The 8,054-nt window shown below is 49.4% G+C and overlaps 1 protein-coding gene across 2 annotated transcripts in view; it reads right to left on the bottom strand.

The window, feature by feature from the left end:
• STOX2 (storkhead box 2) overlaps positions 1-7,411 on the bottom strand; it is a 187,775-nt gene extending 180,364 nt beyond the window's left edge. Inside the window, exon 1 of one of the 2 annotated variants that reach the window (XM_081521907.1) lies at positions 7,220-7,411. The gene's annotated coding sequence lies outside the window, so the exon portion shown is untranslated. The remainder of the gene's footprint in view (positions 1-7,219) is intronic. The other variant, XM_081521931.1, reaches the window with a different exon arrangement.
• Positions 7,412-8,054: the final 643 nt, after the last annotated feature.

The raw sequence follows: 8,054 nt of genomic DNA on the forward strand, positions 1-8,054 counted from the left end.
TATAGGGCTGTCAGTCAAAGCCCTGGCAGAGAATGTGGCTTTGGGGCAGAAAATGAAGACTCTGCCTTCCTCCGAGTGAGCCCCCCGCAGAAAGTTATTAACCACACAAAGCAATGGACCGACCTGTTTGGCTTAAAGGAAGCTCAATCGGGACGGTCTCTCGCAGCATCCTGGACCAGCGCTGGTTTCCCTTTTCCCTTGTATGGTCTCAGCCACCTCCAAGCAAACCCGCTGCCCCTGGGCTACCTGGCACCCTAAACTGCTAGGAGATTGTGTGTACTGGGGGTCAGCAACCTGAACTTGAATCTTACCTGTATAACCGAAAATAAGAAAAGATAATGCTGCCTGGGTCCAGACCCCCGCTCGCTCTCTCACTAACCAGGTGTCCTCAGAGAAGTACTTATCCTTCTATGCTTCAGTGTTTTCAACAGTAAAATGGGTAAAATAATGATACCTAAATAGCCAACAAAAATAAAGCATTTAGGAAACAGTAAATGATCAATAAATGTTAGCTATCATCTCATGTTTCCCTGTCACTCTCTATCACCTGCTTTTTATTTTTTTTAACAGCATGTGGGATCTAAGTTCCCCGACCACGGATCAAACCCAAAATCCCAGCAGTGGAAGCTCAGAGTCTTAACCACTGGACTGCCAGGGAAGTTCTCAACTGCTTAATTTTTAAAGCCCTTAAAACACTTTGAAATTCTTACTTCTTTAATTTTTTAAATTTCTGTTGCCTCCCTAGAATGGAATATCCAAAAGTACAAGGGCTATGTCTGACCTATCCTCCACTTCAATTCCCAGAACAAATCCTAGAAGAACGGAGGTTCTTCAGTTGTTGAATGACTCAGTACCTCTAATTCCAAAAGCTTTATAACACTCATTAGGCAATCCCAGCCATGAGCCTAGGCATATTATTCAATTTTAAGTTGACTTAAATGAATCAACTTTTGGTTGGGATATATACAAATTCTTTTGAAGTATATCCTTTTAAAACAATTGTCTTAAAACTTTACTACTTGGAAAAGCCACTTTAAGAGAGCAACTCTCTTTGAAAAAAAACAATAAAGATGTTGGAATAGAAGAAATGCTTGATGCCCTTATGTTCTAAACAATTTTCTTTTTTATTGAACTATAGCTGATGTATAATATTATGTGAGTTTCAGGGCTACTACAGCTAAAAATTTTATAATGTAAAATATAAGTTCTGATTTAAAGCCTAAAAAGCATATTTGGTCCTAACTAAGTTAATAGCTTGGAGAGGGTAATGGCAACCCACTCCAGTATTCTTGCCTGGAGAATCCCATGGACAGAGGAGACTGGTGGGCTACAGTCTATGGGGTTGCAAAGAGTTGGACACGACTGAAGCAACTGAGCACACGCAAGTTAATAGCTAAGAATAAAGTATAATATGGGCTTCTCAGGTGGCGCAGTGGTAAAGAACTAGCTTGCCAATGCAGGAGGCACAAGAGATACAGGTTGAGTCCCTGGGTCGAGAAGATCCCTTGGAGAAGGAAATGGCAGCCCACTCCAGTATTTTTGCCTGAAGAATCCCATGGACAGAGGAGCCTGGTGGGCTACAGTCCATGAGATCACAGAGTCAGACATGACTGAGCAACTGAGCATACCCACAAAGTCTAATATAATTTAATTTATATAATACATATAAATATATCATATATCTATATTTATATAATTATGTAAGTATATATTTATATGGCGCTTCCCTGGTGGCTCAGATGGTAAAGAATCACCTGCAGTGCAGGAGACTCAAGTTCGATCCCTGGGTCAGGAAGATTCCCTGGAGAAGAGAATGGCTACTCATTCCAGTATTCTTTCCTGAAGTATCCCATGGACAAAGGAGCCTGGTGGGCTTCAGTCCATGGGGTTACAAAGAATTGGACACGACTCTATATAATATATAAAGTAAAATGTAATATAATATCTAAGTATAAAGAGCCACTGGAGGGGACAGAGCCCTGAGCCACGGTCCCTGAGATCTGAAGTTAGGAGCATCTATGAAGATGGTTGGATCTGAATCAGGCTGACAGGTGAGGAAACTCCAGGAGCCCCAGGAGGGAGGAACATCTGGGCTCCCCACAGGGGCCTCACAAGGGCCTCTGGGGCTGTGGGGAGGCTGCAAGGCCCTCCAGACTCAACCAGGCTACAGCACTAGCTTCCAAAGCACAGTAACCTTTGACTGCAGGAAGGGACCGCAAGAGAACAAAGGCTCTCACACAGCGCCCACCACCTCCCCCCACCGCTCTTTCAGTAGACTTTAAGCTGGTGTACCTGTGCCCAGTCCCCTCCCCGACCCCAGAATTCTCAGGATACCAAAGATCAAACCCTGTCATTCCCTCTCCCTGCTCAGAAGCTACCAGGGCTTCTCAGTTGGCACCTCTGGCCCAAGCCCCCCTTTCCACTGTCTGATCACACCGCTGACCCCCTACTGTCCAGCCAGCCAGTCCCAAACACGTCTGGGACTCCTCCGTCCCATGACCACTTATGCTCCTGCCCAGGTGGGAGAGCCATCCTGATCTGAAGGGAGCCCTGGAGCCTAGCATCAGCGCCAGGCTCAGGGCAAGCCTCTTCTCCGGGAACCCCTCTCCCAGCCCACCAGAAAGAAGTAACTGCTCCTCATTCCCTGAACTCAGAGCTCTTGCCACATGTCCAGCTCCAGAGTCAGCATCTCTACAAAGATAGCAGGCTTCACCAATCTTTATAACCTCCAGAAGGACAGAGCCTGGCACTAGCAGGCACTCAGTGAACATGTCAGGCGTCCAACTGAGTGTTAAATCAAAGTACACAGCACAATTTTAAAACACTACTAGTTTCCTGCCCACATCTCCCTTTGGAGGGCCCTGGAAATCGAAAGTCTGAACTTTTATTCCCTCCATGTCTAAAGTAGGTCATTTCTAAGCAGTGGGTTTGAATATCCCAAATCAAAACTACTTTTCCTTTGAGTTACTTAATTTCTCACTTTGTGTTGAATCCATAGTCATCTCCTCCTCGTTGAACCCTGACCTGAAAAGTGTGTGATTAGAACCATATACTTTTGGAATTACAGGCAAAAGTAATCTGAAATTGCTGGCAACTTCAAGACGCATGTTTTAAGTTACAAAGCAAGACAAGATTGTTTTCACTTCTGCGGTGAAAGTGTAGGCTTGCCTCACCGGCGCTGGGGCCCAGCCAAAAAAGGGGGCCTGGGCAGACCTCTTGTCCATAGGTTAACGCATATGTGCGCACACGCACACACACATGCACACGCACACACACATGCGCACGCACACACACACACATACACACCCCACCAGGAGAAGGGTACTCTGAGATGGAGCAAAGGCAATCATCCCCTTTTGTCACTGGGAGGATCTAACAGAACAATTTTATTATCACAGTCTAGAGATGGGCTCTCAGAGACTACCTGGAAAACAACCAAATTTTGTGAATAATTATTAGCCATCAGTAGAATAAAATGTAAACTGGCATTTGCCTACCAGTTATTTAAGAGGACTATTTGTGACTGATGAATTTAATTCAAGTTCAACAAGAGGAAATACGATGCCCTCCGGAAGGCTCATCTCTGTCTGGTTTTGTGGCTGTCTCATACCCAAGAAATAATCAGGGAAAAATCACAAAACCACATAAAAGCACCTGATAATATGGGTAGTCGGTCTGAGGGATCCGCTGAAAGTTATCTTGCAAGAAATGCATTACTAACAATAAAGTCCCACAGATAATGATCAACTCCTGCTTTTGCATATAAATTAGACAGAGTGCCTATGAGAATGGCACTCACTCTTTCCAGATTTATAGCTAGGTTCCCTCTGAGTACACTTCCGTGGCTGAGGTTTTGTTTCTTGTATTTTTGAGCGCATGAACCTGTCCACACATATACTGTGCCTCAGAGTAACAGGTTGTGAGCCAGTCATCAGGGGCTCTTGGACTCTGGAGTTTCAAAGCTCAATAAAAGATCTTCCACCAAAATATTAGGAAGCCTTGCAGCTGACACGGAGGTTCCCTGAGAGAAGTTTTACAGGACATGAACTGTCACAAACAATTCAATATTTTACCATCGTTACTGAAGCAAAATCAGAATTTTAGTTAAGATTCTGAATCCCCAAGCAGTTCAAAAAAGCTAACCACCTGGATCCCAGAAGACATCATCCATGCTCCTTGGTCTGCTGCAGGTTTCATGGTACTGAGGTAAGGGCTGAGCCAATACAGCTACTGTACCTGCCAGCTGCCAGTCAGCTTGAGACAGTTCAAGCTACCAAGGCAACAGGCCATAGTCAATGAACTACAGCAATCTGGAACCCTTAAAATGCCCAAAATAGTTCTCTTTGCTTGATATAACAAATCACCAATTCCCATAAGCTCACCAATTCTGCTAAAATGAAAAATAATATGAACAACTGAAATATTTACAAATCAAATGCTATTACTATAACAGCTGGGATTTTGAACAGTGGAAGAGATTTAAAGATGGAATGAGATTGGCCATGTACTGGTAAGTTTCGAAGCTGGATAATGCATTCATGGGAGTTCAATATAGTATTTTTGATTATACAGTAGGACATCACCCTTATCAAGGTTTTGCTTCTCCAGTGTTACCTGCAGTCCACTGAGATCCAAAAATATTAAATGGAAAATTCCAGAAACCAACAATTCATACATTTTACATTGGGCACCATTCATTCTGAGTAGCTTCATGAATTCACTCCCCCATCCCACCCTATCCTGGGATGTGAATCATCCCTTTGCCCAGCAAATCCTCGGTGCATAGGTTACCTGCCTGCCCATTAACCACTTAGCAGTCACCATGCCAGCATCACTTCAACAGTGGTGGTATTGCAGTGTTTGTGTCCATGTAACCATAACTTTACTTAACAATGGCCCCAAAGCAGAAGAGAAATGATGCTAGCAATTCAGATATTCTCTTACCGTAAGAAATTTTAAAATTAAATTTTATCATAGGTATGAAGGTATAGGAAAAAATAGTATTAATATATAGGTTCATCTGGGGTTGCCGGCATCTACTCAAGGTCTTGGAATATCCTGGCAAAGAAGGGGAGAGGGAGAGAACCACTGTACTGGTTTTGCATATTGTTTGAAATTTTCCAAAATAGAAAGTAAAGAATAAATATGAAGGCAAGGTTACAAACTATTGAAATGCAATCTCTGCAGTGCCTAAAAGTAACTACATATATTCTTACCTCCTAGTGTGTTGCAGTTCTACAGTAGGAGAGCAGATTAAATCTCAGAGACATTAATCTTGGCCCTTTACTAAGGCAGCTTAATTACAGGGACTCCATTGAGGTTTTGGCTAACGTCAAAAAAGAAAGTGAAGGCACCTTTCGAAATTTCAACACAGGTTGTAAAACACACAAGAGGCAAGCTTTACTAGTTTTTTGTCTACTCGATTTACAGAAAGTTTTGTAAAGATCTCTGCTATTCAAAAATTGACAAAACATAACAAAACCAAAAAATGCTATAAATCTACCATACACGTAGAGGAAGGCATGTTAGCAGGTAAAAGGTCTGCCTTCAGTAGAAGGTAAGGTAGCAACCCAGGCTAACGAAAAAGGCAGCTTTACACAGTCTTTTAGCGTTTGAACTTTTGACCTCTTCCCAAAATGTCACAAAAGAATTTCTAAACCTTAGGACTAGAAAGAATGCTTTCTTTCCCTAAATCGTGTCACAAAACATTACTATTTACTATATCCGTTTTGAGCCACCGAGCCTAAAGTACAAAAATAAACAGTATAGTCTGCAGACTGGGTTAAGAAAACGTAATGCAATTTAAGAAACAAACGCGCTGGAAATGCAGCAGCGAACAGCACCTTGCAGGCTCTCTTCCGGGACACTGCTTTCTCTTTTGTTGAGGATCAGACTTTTTTCTCTGGTCCTCGTGTCTCTTCCTACCTTCACACTCACAAAATGACTTGAAAGATGTACGGGCGGCAACGAAATCTACACAGCTCAGTCGGGCACAGAAACACCGGCTCTTAAAAGTCAACCCACCCCGAGAGGGACGCGCCGCCCCAGGCAGAGGAGGCCGGGGGTGGCGCGGGGGGGCTGGGTCGCGGTCCCCGGACAGGATGCGCCCGGGGGCGCCCGCGCACCTGGACCGCCCGCCGCCGTCTCCCGCGGCCGAGCTCGCTGCCGCCCGAAGCTACCTGGGCGCCGTCTCTCTCGTCCGCACGCGTGCCCGCGGCCAGAGCCGAGCGCAGAAGCGGGGACCCGGCAGACCCGGAGCGGCCGAGGACCCGCCAAGCCTCCCGCGCCGCCGCCCACCTGGTCGGCCCCAGGCACCGCCCCGCAGGTGCCGCCAGGGAGGCTCCCGCCGGCCGGCCAGGAGCGCAGTGCGCGCAGAGGTACGGCTCCCGGGATTTCGGTGCCAGGAAGCTCCCCCGTCCCGCGCGCGCCCAGGCCGCCGGCCCCTCCCCCGGCGTGGCGCGGGGGTGGAGAGAGGCGCGGGCGCCCGGGGGAGCCCGGCCTGCGCGCCGGCTCGGGCAGGGCGGGGAGAGGTCCCCGGCCCGACGGCACCGGACGCGACCCGGCGGGACGGGACAGGGCGCCCGGCGGCCGGACTCACCGAGGCAGCGGATGTGGAAGCCCGAGGGCGGCCGCAGCGCCCGGCGCGACCAGCCCTCGCGCAGCGCCTCCAGATGCTCCTCCTTGCCCTGGATCAGCAGAACCTGCTCGTCGATCCAGCCCAGGAAGAACGTCTCGGCCACCGCGGCCGTGACCTTCTTGTTCCAGAAGTGCTGCATGTTCTCGGCTTTGAAGTCGGCGAAGATCTCGTAGCCGATGTGGTGCCGGGCGAGCTGCTGGGGCCCGGCCGGGGACGCGGGCCGGGCGGCCTCGGACCTCTGCCCCGCCGGCCCCTCGGCCGGGCCCAGGACGATGGCCAGAGAGTGAGGCGCGATCTGCAGAAACTTCTCCATCTTCGGAGGCATCCGGCGCCCGCCGCGTGACCCCACTCACAGCCGCCGCCGCCGCCTCCCGCCGCTCCCGGGAACGGCCGCGCGAACTGCGCTGCGGGACAAGCGGGGAGTGTCCGTGCCGCCCGCCCGGAGCCGGCCGCTCCCCCGCCACCCTGCGCCCCGACGCCAGGACGCCCCGGGACCCGCTTGGGCGCAAGCCCGCGGGTGGGCGCAGCGTGGTCGCCACGCGTGTGCGGAGCCCGCTCGGGCCGGGGGCTGGCGCGCGTTACCTGCAGCTCCGGGCCACCCTCCGGGCACCGCTCATTTTCCAGCCGTGGCACCCTTGCCTCCCTCGGCGCCCGGCGGCCCCGGCGAGGGGCGGAGACGCGGGAGGGGGCGGGCAGTTCGCGCCTAGGCTGGGGAACCCGCCTGGCCGGACCGGGCCGGAGAAATCCCCAAGAGTCCGCTGCGGAAGGTGGTCCAGGGGGGTGCGGATGGCCGGGTCGCGGGGTGCGTTTAGGTGGCGGGGCCAGGGACGCACGGCGACACACGGAAGGCCCCGAGTCCCCGAGCTGCGCGTGTCGCTCCTCCCCACGCTCCACCCCGCCCCCACTTCCCACCTCCTGCTGAAACAAGTGCCTCCGCTGACTGGTTGATGTGCCCTTGGAAGTGGCTTTTCAAAAAACTTAGTCAACCACGAAAAATTGTCATCAGTTCCTCCTCCCAAACCCTTGTGGAACTCTCTCCCGTATCTCCATCCCGTACTGTGGGCCTAAGGTAGAAAAAACCCGACATTCCCAATGTTAGCTACCCAACCTTCCATTGACGAAAAGGATATGAAATTCACCAGGGAAGGTAATGATTACACTTTTTTAGAAAACGAAAACAAAACCAACAAAAAACCCATTTCATTAAGCTTCTTTCTGTACAAACTCCGTTTTTCTTCTTTTTCATTGAGAAAGACTAGTTGTATATCTAGAACCCTAACTGACCCCAAGGTTTCATGTTACATTTTCCTGGAGTAATGTTTCTCAAATGTAAGTACTCGCAGAGTCGCCTGCAGCTTTTGTCAAAACAGAGGTACTTGGATGTGGGTCTCACTACTTCTGATTCAGTAGGTCTTCT

The sequence above is a fragment of the Giraffa tippelskirchi genome, chromosome 8, assembly GCF_054371585.1.
Source record: "Giraffa tippelskirchi isolate mGirTip1 chromosome 8, T2T-mGirTip1v1.2.pri, whole genome shotgun sequence".
NCBI classification, from domain to species: domain Eukaryota; kingdom Metazoa; phylum Chordata; class Mammalia; order Artiodactyla; family Giraffidae; genus Giraffa; species Giraffa tippelskirchi.